Consider the following 15,518-nt stretch of genomic DNA (forward strand, 5'->3'; position numbering starts at 1 on the left):
GGAAGAAAACACGAGAGGCACATAGGCACCTACCCCAAGTCTGCACGCTTCAGCACTGTGACGCGTTGCACAATTCATGACCACAGTTGGAATTCAAAGGTTGAGATTCTAAATTAATATTCTAATAAATCCCAGATTCTAAATTTAGCTGAAACTCCCTTAAAATTTTCAGCTCTCATTGGGTACTTCAGTTTCTGACCATTGCAGACTAGTAACGAACAAAGCTAGTGGAGGTAAGGGAATTCCAGTTGAGCTGTTTCAAATCCTGAAAGATGATACTGTGAAAGTGCTGCACTCAATATGCCAGAAAATTTGGAAAACTCAGCAGTGGCCACAGGACTGGAAAAGGTCAGTTTTCATTCCAATCCCAAAGAAAGGCAATGCCAAAGAATGCTCAGACTACTACACAATTGCACTCATCTCACACGTTAGTAAAATAATGCTCAAAATTCTCCAAGCCAGGCTTCGGCAATACGTGAACCATGAAATTCCAGATGTTCAAGCTGGTTTTAGAAAAGGCAGAGGAACCAGAGATCAAATTGCCAATATCTGCTGAATCATGGAAAAAGCAAGAGAGTTCCAGAGAAACATCTATTTCTGCTTTATTGACTATGCCAAAGCCTTTGACTGTGTGGATCACAACAAACTGTGGAAAATTCTGAAAGAGATGGGAATACCAGAACACCTGACCTGCCTCTTGAGAAACCTGTATGCAGGTCAGGAAGCAACAGTTAGAACTGGACATGGAACAACAGACTGGTTCCAAATAGGGAAAGGAGTACGTCAAGGCTGTATATTGTCACCTTGCTTATTTAACTTATATGCAGAATACATCATGGGAAACGCTGGGCTGGAGGAAGCACAAGCTGGAATCAAGATTGCCAGGAGAAATATCAATCACCTCAGATATGCAGATGACACCACCCTTATGGCAGAAAGTGAAGAGGACCTAAAAAGCCTCTTGATGAAAGTGAAAGAGAAGAGTGGAAAAGTTGGCCTAAAGCTCAACGTTCTGAAAATGAAGATCATGGCATCTGGTCCCATCACTTCATGGGAAATAAATGGGAAAACAGTGGAAACAGTGGCAAACTATTTTTCGGGGCTCCAAAATCACTGCAGATAGGAATTTCAGCTATGAAATTAAAAGACGCTTCCTCCTTGGAAAGAAAGTTAGGACCAACCTAGATAGCATATTGAAAAGCAGAGATATTACTTTGCCACCAAAGGTCCGTCTAGTCAAGGCTATGGTTTTTCCTGTGGTCATGTATGGATGTGAGATTTGGACTGTGAAGAAAGCTGAGTGCCAAAGAATTGATGCTTTTAAACTGTGGTGTTGGAGAAGACTCTTGAGAGTCCCTTGGACTTCAAGGAGATCCAACCAGTCCATCCTAAAGATCAGTCCTAGGTGTTCATTGGAAGGACTGATGCTGAAGCTGAAACTCCAATCCTTTGGCCACCTGATGCGAAGAGTTGACTCATTGGAAAAGACCTTGATGTTGGGAGGGATTGAGGGCAGGAGGAGAAGAGGATGACAGAGGATGAGATGGCTGGATGGCATCACCGACTCGATGGACATGAGTTTGAGTGAACTCCGGGAGTTGGTGATGGACAAGGAGGACTGAACTGAACTGAACTACACTGATTGAGGATTCTTGTATTGAGATTTATATATAAGACGATTCCATAGTTTTCTTTGTGTATACTTTTTGTTTCTTTTAAAATTAGTATTTAACTAACTTTTAAAAATTAGTTTCTTTTTAATTCAGTTCAGTTCAGTCACTCAGTCGTGTCTGACTCTTTGCAACCCCATGAACCGCAGCACACCAGGCTTCCCTGTCCATCACCAACTCCAGGAGTCCACCCAAACTCATGTTCATCGAGTCGGTGATGCCATCCAGCCATCTCATCCTCTGTCGTCCTCTGCTCCTCCTGCCCTCAATCCTTCCCAACATCAGGGTCTCTACCAATGAGTCAACTCTTTGCATCAGGTGGCCAAAGGATTGGAGCTTCAGCTTCTGCATCAGTCCTTCCAATGAACACCCAGGACTGATCTCCTTTAGGATGGACTGGTTGGATCTCCTTGCAGTCCAAGAGACTCTCAAGAGTCTTCTCCAACACCACAGCTCAAAAGCATCAATTCTTCGGTGCTCAGCTTTCTTTTTAATTAGCACAGTTATCTAATTGTGCTCTTTTCATTGTCAAAAAGAGAGCAAGATTTTCTTTCATGCACTCCACTCTAGAACAAATTAAATTTAAATCATCTGTTTCTTAAAGTACGGGTAGAATTCACTTGAGAATTGCATCTCTGTCAATAGGGAACCTGTACATTTTCTGTATCATCTCAAATCAATTTTGCAAATTTATCAATGCCATATATTTAGCAAATGGAGATATATTTGTTCATTTAGTCAACAAGCTATTTTGTGTGCCACTCTGCAGACTCTGTCCTAGGCAGTTGGGATATTTCAATCAACAAAAGTCCCTAAGAGAGCTGCATAGCAAGATGGCAGAGTAGAAGGATGCGTGCTCACCTGTTCTTATGAGAACTCTGGAATCATGATTAACTGCTGAACAACCGTTGACAAAGAAACACTGGAACCTACCAAAAAAGACACTCTACACCCAAGGACAAAGGGGAAGCCATGACCAGATGGTAGGAGGGGCACAACTGTGATAGAATCAGCAGCAGAATACACTTTCTTCCCAAGTGCACACAGAATATTCTCCAGGCCAGATCACATCTTGGGTCATAAATTAAGCCTTGATAAACTTGAGAAAACTGAAATCATATCAAGCATCTTTTCTGACCACAACACTATGAGATTAGAAATAAACTATAAGAAACTGTAAAAAACACAAACACATGGAGGCTAAACAATATGCTAATAAACAAACAATGGATCACTGAAGAAATCAAAGAGGAAATTAAAAAAAAAAAACCTAGAGACAAATGAAAGCACAATGTTCCCAAACCTATAGGATGCACAAAAGCAGTCCTAAGAGAGAAGTTTATAGCAATACAATCTTACCTCAGGAAATGAGAAAAGTCTCAAATAAATAACCTAAAATCAATGCAGATGGTGACTGCAGCCATGAAATTAAAAGATGCTTACTCCTTGGAAGAAAAGTTATGACCAACCTAGATAGTATATTCAAAAGCAGAGACATTACTTTGCCGACTAAGGTCCATCTAGTCAAGGCTATGGTTTTTCCATGTATGGATGTGAGAGTTGGACTGTGAAGAAAGCTGAGTGCCAAAGAATTGATGCTTTTGAAGTGTGGTGTTGGAGAAGACTCTTGAGAGTCCCTTGGACTGCAAGGAGATCCAACCAGTCCATTCTGAGAGATTAGCCCTGGGATTTCTTTGGAAGGAATGATGCTAAAGCTGAAACTCCAGTAATTTGGTCACCTGATGTGAAGAGCTGACTCATTGGAAAAGACTCTGATGCTGGGAGGGATTGGGGGCAGAAGGAGAAGGGGACAACTGCTGGATGGCATCACTGACTCGATGGACGTGAGTCTGAGTGAACCCCAGGAGATGGTGATAGACAGGGAGGCCTGGCGTGCTGCAATTCATGGGGTCGCAAAGAGTCGGACACAACTGAGCGACTGAACTGAACTGAACTGAACCTCACATATAAAACAAGTAGAGAAAGAAGAACAAACAAAACCTAAAATTAGCAAAAGGAAAGAAATCATAAAGATCAGAGCAGAAATAAATGAAATAGAGACAAATAAAACAATAGCAAAGATCAATGATACTAAAACCTGGTTCTTTGAAAAGATAAACAAAATTGATAAACCTTTAGCCAGGCTCATCAAGAAATAAAAGGAGAGGACTCAGATCAATAAAATTAGAAATGGAAAAGCTATAACTGACACCACAGAAACACAAAGGATCGTATGAAACCACTGTATGTCAATATAAACCACTGTATGTCAATAAAATGGACAACCTGGAAGAAATGGTCAAATTCTTGGAAAGTTACAATCTCCCAAGACTGAACCAAGAATAAATAGAAAATATGAACAGACCAATCACAAGCACTGAAATTGAAACTGATTTAAAAACTCCAAATGGATTCATGTTGATGTGTAGCAGAACCAATACAGTATTGTAAAGTAAAAAAAAAAATTTTTAATTTGAAAAATATTTTTAAAAGGGAAGGAGCATATATTTATTTATGTCTGATTCACATTGTTTTATGGCAGAAACTAATGCAATGTTGTAAAGCAATTAGCAATTATCCTCCAATTAAACTTAAAAAAATAACAAATAAATAAAATATAAAATATAAAAAAATAAAAACTCCAAACAGATGCCCAGGATCTGATAGCTTCACAGGTAAATTCTATCAAACATTTAGAAAAGAGCTAACATCTACTCTTCCAAAACTGCTCCAAAAAATTTCAGAGGAAGAAAAACTCCCAAACTCATTCTATGAGGCCACCATCACCCTGATAACAAAACCAGACCACAAAAAAAGATATCACAAAAAAAGAAAACAACAGTCCAATATCACGATGACATAGATGCAAAAATCCTCAACAAAATACTAGCAATCTGAATCCAACAATACATTAAAAAGATCATACACCATAATCAAGTGGGATTTATCCAGGGGATGCAAGGATTTTTCAGTATCCACAAACCAATCAGTGTGATACATCAAATCAACAAACAACAACTGAAGAATAAAAACCATATGATTATCGCAATAGATTCAGAAAAAGCTTTAGACAAAATTCAACACCCATTTATGGTTAAAAAAAAAAAAAACCCTCCAGAAAGTGGGGATAGAGGAATTTATCTCAACATAATAAAGGCCATATACAACAACCCTACAGCTAACATCATACTTAATGGTGAAAAGCTAAAAGCATTTCTGCTAAGATTAGGAACAAGACAAGGATATCCACTCTTGCCACTTTTATTCAACATAATTTTGGAATTCTTAGCAATGACAATTAGAGAAGAGAAAGAAATAAAAGGAATCCAAATTGGAAAAGAAGTTAAGCTGTCATTGTTTGCAGATGACATGATACTATACAAAGAACATCCTAGAAATACTTCAAGAAAACTGCTAGAGCTCATAAATGAATTTGGTAAAGTTTTAGGTTATGAAATTAATACACAGAAATCTGCTGCATTTCTATATACTAACAATGAAAGATCAGAAATAGAAATTAAAAAAGCAATTACATTTACCATGGCATCAAAAAGAATAAAATGCCTAGGAATAAACATACCTAAGGACACAAAAGATCTGTACTCCAAAAACTGTAAGACGCTGATAAAAGAAATTGAAGACAACACAAACAGATAAAGAGATATGCTTGTGGGTTGAAGGGACAATATTGTCAAAATGACTGTATTACCCAAGGCCATCTACAGATTCCATGCAATCCTTATCAAATTACCAATGGCATTTTTCTCAGAACTAGAACAAAAAATTCTTCAACTCTGTATGGAGGCACAAGAGACCCAAAATAGTCAAAACAATCTTGAGAAAGAGAAACAGAGCTGGAGGAGTCAGGCTCCTTGACTTCAGATTATACTACAAAGGTATAGTCATCAAAATAGTATAGTACCAGCACAAAATAGAAATATAGATCATTGGGGCAGGATAGAAAGTCCAGAAATAAACCCACACACTTATGGTCAGTTAATCCATGATGAAGTAGGCAAAACTATACAAAGGAGGAAAGACAGTCTCTTTAATAAATGGTACTGGGAATACTGGACAGCTACATGCAAAAAAAAAAAAAAAAAAGAAGAAGAAGAAGAAGATTCTTTAATACCATACACAAAAATAAACTCAAAATGAACTAAAGACTTAAATATGAGACTGAACACTACAAAATCATAGAGGAGAATATAGGCAGAATACTCTGATACAAATCTCAACAAGATCTTTTTTTGATTCATCTCTCAAAGTAATGGACATAAAAACAAAAATAAACAAATGGGACCTAATTAAACTCAAAAGTTCTTGAACAGCAAAGGAAACTATTTAAAAAATGAAAAGATAATCCACAGAATGGGAGAAAATATTTGCAAATGATATGACTAACAAATGATTTGTCTCCAAAATTTATAAACTGCTCATGCAGATTATTATCATCAAAACAACCTAATCAAAAAATGAGTGGAAGACCTAAATAGATATTTCTCCAAAGAAGATAAACAGAAGGCCAACAAGCACATGAAAAGATGTTCAACATCATTAATTACTAGAGAAATGCAAATCATAACTACAATGAGATATCACCTCATACCAGTCAAAATGATCATCAAAAAATCCACAAACTCTGGAGAGAGTGTGGAGAAAAGGGAACCCTCCTACATTGTTGATGAGAATGTAAATTGGTACAGCCATAACTGTGAACAGTATGGAGCCTCTAATGAAAATGAGTTAATGCAGAAAACAGAAGTTATAAATTATTTCTTCATTATGAATCAAGAGAAAATTGCTCTGATAAATAACAGACTACCATTGAAAGACAGAAGTAATCCAAAAGATTAAATTAACCTGGCAATCTACTCTCGTTCTTGTCCCAAGTTTCTTGAAATAGCTAGGCAGAGAACCAATTAAATAGAGCACATCTATAGCACCTCTAAAATAAAGAAAGGGTGCCATCACTGAACCTCAACTCCTTAAGATTAAAAGTTGAGGTTATTGGATTGACAAAGAAGTAAGAGTAGATAACTGTAACTGGATGTACTTGCAGGAAACAGTGCTTCAAAGATAACAGCAATTTTAGACATGCTTCAAATTTAGAGTAAAACAGAAATCATAGAAATTCCCATGACTTCACACCTGACAGGGCTCTCCCGTCCTTATAAACAGTGCTGCTGCTGTTGCTAAGTCACTTCAGTCGTGTCAAACTTTGTGTGATCCCATAGATGGCAGCCCACCAGGCTCCTCCATCCCTGGGATTCTCCAGGCAAGAACACTGGAGTGGGTTGCCATTTCCTTCTCCAATGCATGAAAGTGAAAAGTCAAAGTGAGGCTGCTCAGTCGTGTCCTACTCTTCGCGACCCCATGGGCCGCAGCCAACCAGGCTCCTCCATCCATGGGATTTTCCAGGCAAGAGTACTGGAGTGGGGTGTCATCGCCTTCTCCCAATAGCCTTGTTTGCTCCTTGGGCAGAAACCTACTTCTTTTTATCAAAGTGAATACTATGCCAGTAGAGAGCAGGTATCACAACATGGAGACTGGAGAAACAGATCACAGCCTGAAAAACTTCAAAAAATCACACAAAAGGTAGGATTAGAAAAAGAAAAGAGCAAAGCTGATTTTGGCATTTACTTTCAGGTTAAAGCTATGAAATGGGGGATGGGGAGAAGAAGTGATAATAGAGGGAGGATTAAAGGCTACTCTAGGCTACATGAGAACCAGTGTATTATAACTGAAGCAGAACAGATCTTGGACCTCAAAATTATTCCACTTTGGCATAAGAATTATTTTCTGCTGAAAGCAACTAAAAAGCAATAGACTTAAGAAAAACTTCCTGTCTTCCTCCTATTTGCCCAAAAGGAGAACATAAACTTACAAAGGTGTTCCTCCACCCTCTCTGCCAGGAAGAATGAAAGTTAATTGCTAGGGAAAACTTCAGATCTTTATCAATCCGAATATGGCACCAGAGGGCTTCCTTGATGGCTCAGATGGTAAAGAATTTGCCTGCAATGCAGGAGACCCGGGTTCAATCCCTGGGTCTAGAAGATCTCCTGGGATAGGAAATGGCAACCCACTCTAGTACTCTTGCCTGGAAAATCCCATGGACAAGGAGCCTGGAGGGCTACAGACATGGAGTCACAAAGAGTTGGACATGACTGAGTGACTAACACAGGGCACCAGAGGAATTTACACAACAAACTTTGCTAACTGGACTTTATCTTCTGTTAGTCTCCCATATATTTATCTTCCCACAATTTGCTGTCCCTAGAGACTCAAAATCCTTTTGTCTTGATAGTTCTCTAATAATCTATTATTGCTTGGTTAAGAAACTATGTAAGGGGACTTCTCTGGTAGTCCAGTGGTTAAGGACACCTTGCAAAGCAGGGGACATGGATTCGATCCCTGGCCAGGCAATTAAGGCCGCTTGCCACAACTACTGAGCCCATGGACACTGCAGCTAGAGTCCATGTGCTTCGATGAAGATACCTCCTATGACAATAAGAGCTAATGCAGCCAAATCAATTAATTAATTTTTAAAAAATGAACAGTAAAAAAAAAAAAATCAAACTCTGGGAGATAGTGAAGGACAGGGAGGCCTGGTGTGCTTTAGTCCACGGGGTTGCAAACAGTTGGATACAACTGAGCGACTGAACAACAAGGGGGAAAAAAAAGGTTATGTAAGACCAAATTCTAACTAAGCCTTTGAGTTACTCATTTACCTTGTGTAGCATGCATAAATACACGTTTGTAAACTTGTTTGTTTTTCTCTTGTTAATCTGTCTTCTTGTCAGTCCAATCTACAGGGCTCCAGCTGGAGAACCTAAGATGGGTAGAGGAAGAAATCTGTCCTTGCCTATAAGACTATTGAACTGTGGTATTGGAGAAGACTCTTGAAGTCCCATGGACTGTGAAGAGATCAAACCAATCTGTCCTAAACAAAACCAACCCTGAATATTCACTGGAAGGACTGATACTGAAGTTGAAGCTTCAATCCTTTGGTCACCTGATGCAAAGAGCCAACTCATTGTAAAAGATACTGATTCTCAGAAAGATTGAAGACGGGGGGGGGGGGGGGGGAGGGGATGACAGAGGACGAGATGGTTGGGTGGCATCATCGACTCAATGGACATGAGTTTGAGCAAACTTCAGGAGATGGTCAAGGACAGGGAAGCCTGGCTTGCTGCAGTCAATAGGGTCAGAAAGAGTCGGACACAACTGAGCAGCAACTGAACAACAATGAGACTATGTCAGGTAGTAGTTGGTAGTATCCTTTTAATAAGCGAGGCAAAGAAGCCAAAGGTAAGAACAGATCAGCTGTCTCCTCTTGCCAACTCCACCTGCCTTCTAGGAAAGAAGCCTCTGACAGAGAAGTTAAACACCAAGGTGAACTATGAAAAGTTGACAGATAAGAGCAGAACATAGTTTACATCAGCAAAGAAGACAGCCACAGGGCTTTGCCTAAAATGACCTTGAGCAACCAGTAGTCCACGAGGCAGAACCAGATAACTATAAGACTCCAAATGCCCTGCTGATGTTCCAAATTCCAGGAACATTCTTCAAGGGTGTGTGGCATGAAAAGGATGGCCCCATGCAGGGGTGTCATCAGTCACACTGCACCTAACTGTTACACCATCAATTTCTACCACCCCACTCCCAGGCTTTTTAAACAGGAAACTGCATTCTGACTGGGTGGTAGACCCCACCAGAAATGCCTTACACATATATCCTCTGGAATAATTCCCCAAACACAGATTTTTAGGGGTTTCCTTGATAGCTCAGTTGGTAAAGAATCCACCTGCAATGCAAGAGACCCTGGTTCGATTCTTGGGTTGGGAAGATCCGCTGGAGAAGGGAAAATGTTACCCACTTTAGTATTCTGGCCTGGAGAACTCCCTGGACTGTTTAGTACATGGAGTTGCAAAGAGTCAGACAGGACTGAGCAACTTTCACTTTCATTTGGGCTTCCCCTGTGGCTCAACTGGTAAAGAATCTGCCTGCAATGTGGGAGACTTGGGTTCAATCCCTGGGTTGGGAAGATCCCCTGGAGAAAGGAAAGGCTACCCACTCCAGTATTCTGGCCTGGAGAATTCCATGGACTGTGTAGTCCACGGGATCACAAAGAGTCAGACATGACTTAGCCACTAAACCATCATGCAATGTAAAAGAACAGCTCTGTGCTGATACCTCAGAACCCCACACATATCCACAGAGGCAGAGACAAAGCTTAACCTGCAGCTGATCTGAGTCTTGACCGAATATTCTGGATCCTCTGAAAACAAGAGTGTGCTAGAGGTGTGTGAGGAGGTGCCACCAGACCATTTCTCACTTACTTCCCTATCAACCAAGGAGGAGCCCACAGCGAGGCAGTATCTCATCTTCTCCCAGGTTCTGATGAGGTCTGAGGCCTCTGATGCAGCCCCTGGCATCCAGTGCAGACTATCAGGTGCATCAGCAGCTACACAGCAGTGACCCTTCAGCAATAGGATGGACCATCATTCATGTTGCAATCATCTGGACCCTTTTGTTTTGCTGTTGTCCTACTCCAGAGACTAAAGGAAGGAGGTTGCCGTTATCACAGGGACATAGAAGCTGATTTTTTAAACAGAGATTATGCTACTATACTCAGAAAAAAAGTTATTTAAAAAACCCCAAGAGGTCTACTGGTACATAATTACATCTTTGTTTCTTTAACTGATCAATATTCCTAAAAGATAGATCAGCAAATAGACACTATTTCCATGTGAGAGTCTCCTCCTTTGTTACCATTGCAACTCCAGCTTGCACAAGAGGTGGCAAAATTTCCCATATTATAAATATAATATATATGCACTGTCTCTAAGGGGAAACTGTCTTGTTAAAGAAGGTAAAGATTTCTAGGGATTTTAACAAGCGGTGCTGGGAAAACTGGTCAGCCACTTGTGAAAGAATGAAACTAGAACACTTTCTAACACCATATACAAAAACAAACTCAAAATGGATTAAAGATCCAAATGTAAGACCAGAAACTATAAAACTCCTAGAGGGAAACATAGGCAAAACACTCTCTGACATAAATCACAGCAGGATCCTCTATGACCCAACTCCCAGATTATTGGAAATAAAAGCAAGAATAAACAAATGGGACCTAATTAAACTTAAAAGCTTTTGCACAACGAAGGAAACTCTAAGCAGGGTGAAAAGACAGCCTTCAGAATGGGAGAAAATCATAGCAAATGAAACAACTGGCAAAGAATTAATCTCAAAAACATATAAGCAACTCCTGCAGCTCAATACCAGAAAAATAAACGACCCAATCAAAAAATGGGCCAAAGAACTAAACAGACATTTCTTCAAAGAAGACATACAGATGGCTAACAAACACATGAAAAGATGCTCAACATCACTCATCAGAGAAATGCAAATCAAAACCACAATGAGGTACCATCTCACACCGGTCAGAATGGCTGCTATTAAAAAGTCTAGAAACAAGTGCTTGAGAGGGTGTGGAGAAAAGGGAACCCTCTTACACTGTTGGTGGGAATGCAAACTAGTACAGCCACTATGGAGAACAGTGTGGAGACTCCTTTAAAAACAACATTGTTCTCCATAGTGACTGTACTAGTTTGCATTCCCACCAACAGTGTAAGAGAAATAGAACTGCCATATGACCCAGCAATCCCACTGCTGGGCATACACACTGAGGAAACCAGAATTGAAAGAGACACGTGTACCCCAACGTTCATCATAGCACTGTTTACAATAGCAAGGTCATGGAAGCAACCTAGATGTCCACTGGCAGAAGAATGGATAAGAAAGCTGTGGTGCTTATACGCAATGGAATATTACTCAGCTATTAAAGAATGCATTTGAATCAGTTCTAATAAGGTGGATGAAACTGGAGCCTATTATACAGAGCGAAGTAAGTCAGAAAGAAAAACACCAATACAGTATATTAATGCATATATATGGAATTTAGAAAGATGGTAACGATGACCCTGTATACGAGACAGCAAAAGAGACACATATGTAAAGAACAGACTTCTGGACTCTGTGGGAGAAGGTGAGGGTGGGATGATTTGACAGAATAGCATTGAAACACGTATATTATCATATGTGAAATAGATCGCCAGTCCAGGGTTGATGCATGAGGCAGGGTGCTCAGGGCTGGTGCACTGGGATGACCCTGAAGGATGGGATGGGGAGGGAGGTTGGAGAGGGGTTCAGGATGGGGAACACATGTATACCCATGGCTGATTCATATCAATGTATGGTAAAAACCACTACAATATTGTAAAGTAATTAGCCTCCAATTAAATAATTTTTTAAAGTTTCCCATATTATAAATATAATTTTTGAGGAAATATATATCTTGTCTGCCTCTAGACAGGATTAATAAACCAGATTATTAGAGTTATTAAAATTTAATGGAGAAAGGTTTTATTCTAATTATCTAATATAACATTAACATATCAAACATTAATATAAATCTGACAAGAAGGTAAAGATTTCTAGGGAAGTTTTTGCTTTTTTATGCTTTATATGCACTGTCCCTAAGGGGAAAATGTCTTGCTAAAGTGGGAACAGAAAAAAATGTTTTAAAGCAGCTCATGATCATTGGTTACTTGGAAACATGTCAAGAGTAAAAACTGTTTTTAAAGAACTGAAAAACTTTAATATCTGACACACAGTTACACATAGGGAAAACTTTTATGTTTATTTTTATAAAGTTTTTTATCCAAGATGACACCTTGGATAAATTAGACTGGTTTAACCTTTTGGTTTAGAAATAACTATCTTGGGGGAAGGGGCGGTCCTAAGATGGTGGAGGAATAGAATGGGGAGACCACTTTCTCCCCCACAAATTCATCAAAAGATCATTTGAACGTTGAGTAAATTCCACAAAACAACTTCTGAATGCCGGCAGAAGACATCAGGCATCCAGAAAAGCAGCCCATTGTCTTCAAAGGAGGCAGGAAAAAATATAAAAGATAAAAGACAAAAGAGGCAGGGACGGAGCTCTGTCCCCAGGAGGGAGTCTTAAAAAAGAGAGGTTTCCAAACACAGGAAACACTCTCACTGCCGAGTCTGTGGCGAGCCTTGGAACCACAGAGGGCAACATAACCAGGAGGAAAAATAAATAAATAATTAAAACCCACAGATTACGTGCCCAGTGGTAACTCCCCCAGCGGGGAAGCAGCGCAGATGCCTGCATCTGCCACTAGCAAGCCGGGGCTGAGCAGGGAGGCGCGGGCTGCATTGCTTAGAGTAAGGACTGGGCCTGAATGCCCCGAGGGCAATCTGAGGGAACTAACTTGGGCTAGCAAACCAGACTGTGGGATAGCTACCATGTGAAAAGCCCTAACCTAAGACACTACCAGGCCCGCTCACAGAACAAAGGACTGAGCAGATACGAAATTTAGAAAGATGGTAACGATAACCATGTGAGACGGCAAAAGAGACACAAATGTATGGAACAGAGTTTTGGACTCTGTGGGAGAGGAAGAGGGTGGGATGATTTGGGAGAATGGCATTGAAACATGTATAATATCATGTAAGAAACAAATCGCCAGTCTAGGTTCGATGCAGGATACAGGATGCTTGGGGCTGGTGCACTGGGATGAACCAGGGAGATGGTATGGGGAGGGAGGTGGGAGGGGGGTTTAGGGTTGGGAACTCATGTACACCCATGGCGGATTTATGTTGATATATGGCAAAACCAATACAGTATTGTAAAGTAAAATAAAGTAAAATAAAAAAATAAAAATAAAAAAGACTGAGCAGAGCTAGCCGGAGGCAGACCGGCCCATCCCTCTCCAGTGACAGGCAGGTGAGGGCAGCCAGAGCTGGAAGGGGGCAGTCACGGCCCCAGAGAGGCATTATCTACCAAACTGCAAGCAGGCTTCATCACTAACCAAGACTTCTTGAGATTCTGGGCGGTCAACATCCTCCTGAGAAGGTGTGCTGGTTGTACACCCAGAAAACCAAGCAGCAGGGATGGGGGAGGTGATAAGTCACAGCGACCACGCTCGCCAAACACCTGCTCATCTGAGCTGCTCGGACCTGGGAAAAGCACAAAATGCAGGCCCAACTGAGCCTGCACCTCTGAGGACTACCTCAGTACCTGAACCTGAACAACTTAGACCTGGGGCCGGCCTCAGACAGTTCTCGGCAGATCAACCTAGAGCCTAAGCAGTGTAGACAGGGAAAGCACACACGCCCTGAGCAGGGGTAAACCCAGTGTGGCCGAGACACTGTGAGCACATGCCAGTGTTATTTGTTTGCAGCGTCCCTCCCTCCCCACAGCACGACAGAACCAGTGAGCCTTAAAAAGTGTCCACCACCGCCCCCTTGTGTCAGGGCGGAAATTAGACACTGAAGAGACCAGCAAACAGAAGAAGCTAAAACAGAGGGAACCTCCTTAGAAGTGACAGGTGCAATAGATTAAAACCCTGTAGTTAGTGCTGACTACATAGGAAGGGGCCTACAGATCTTGAGAAATATAAGCCGGATCAAGGAACTATGCAAAAATGAACTGACCCCACACTGCCCACAACAGCACCAGAGAAAGTCCTAGATATATTTTTACTATTTTTACTATCGTTCCTTAATTTAAAAAAATTTTTTTTTATTTTTAAGTCCTCTATTATTCCTTTAATTTTTATAACCTACTATTACTTTGCAAAAAAAAAAAGAGACCCTATTTTTAAAAGCAAACTTCATATATATATATATATATATATTATAATTTTTGTGACTTTTTTCTCTAATATTGTATTTTTGAAAATCTAACCTCTACTCTAAATTTTTAATCTTTGCTTTTTGGTATTTGTTATCAACATTGTACCTTTAAGAACCCAATCTTCAGTACCCATTTTTACTTGGGAGCGAGATTACTGGCTTGACTGTTCCCTGCCCCTTTGGACTCTCCCTTTTCTCCACCAGGTCGCCTCTATCTTCTCCCTCCCCCTTCTCTTCTTTACCCAACTCTGTGAATCTCTTTGTGTGTTCCAGGCTGTGGAGAACACTTAGGGAACCGATTACTAGCTGAATCTGTCTCTCTCCTTTTGATTCCCCCCTTTATCCTCCTGGTCACCTCTGTCTCCTTCCTTCCTCTTCTCTTCTCTGTATAACTTCGTGAATATCTCAGTGGTCCAGACTGTGGAGCACACATAAGGAAGTGATTACTGGCTAGCTTGCTCTCTCCTCTTTTGATTCCACCTCATCTCATCCTGGTCACCTCTATCTCTCTCCTCCCTCTTCTCATCTCCATGTAACTCTGTGAACCTCTCTGGGTGTCCCTCACTGTGGAGAAACTTTTCATCTTTAACCTAGATGTTTTATCGACGGTGCTGTATAGATGGAGAAGTCTTGAGACTACAGTAAAAATAAGACTGAAAACCAGAAGCAGGAGGCTTAAATCCAAATCCTGAGAACACCAGAGAACTCCTGACTCCAGGGAACATTAATCAACAGGAGCTCATCAAATGCCTCCATACTTACACTGAAACCAAGCACCACCCAAGGGCCAACAAGTTCCAGAGCAAGACATACCACGCTAATTCTCCAGCAACACAGGAACATAGCCCTGAGTGTCAATATACAGGCTGCCCAAAGTCACTCCAAACCCACTTCAGTTCAGTTCAGTCGCTCAGTCATGTCCGACTCTTTGTGACCCCATGAATCACAGCACGCCAGGCCTCCCTGTTCATCACCATCTCCCAGAGTTTACTCAGAATCACATCCATCGAGTCCGTGATGCCATCCAGCCATCTCATCCTCTGTTGTCCCTTTCTCCTCCTGCCCCCAATCCCTCCCAGCATCAGAGTCTTTTCCAATGAGTCAACTCTTCGCATGAGG

This window comes from Ovis canadensis, chromosome 4 (genome assembly GCF_042477335.2).
Source record: "Ovis canadensis isolate MfBH-ARS-UI-01 breed Bighorn chromosome 4, ARS-UI_OviCan_v2, whole genome shotgun sequence".
Taxonomy (NCBI): Eukaryota; Metazoa; Chordata; class Mammalia; order Artiodactyla; family Bovidae; genus Ovis; species Ovis canadensis.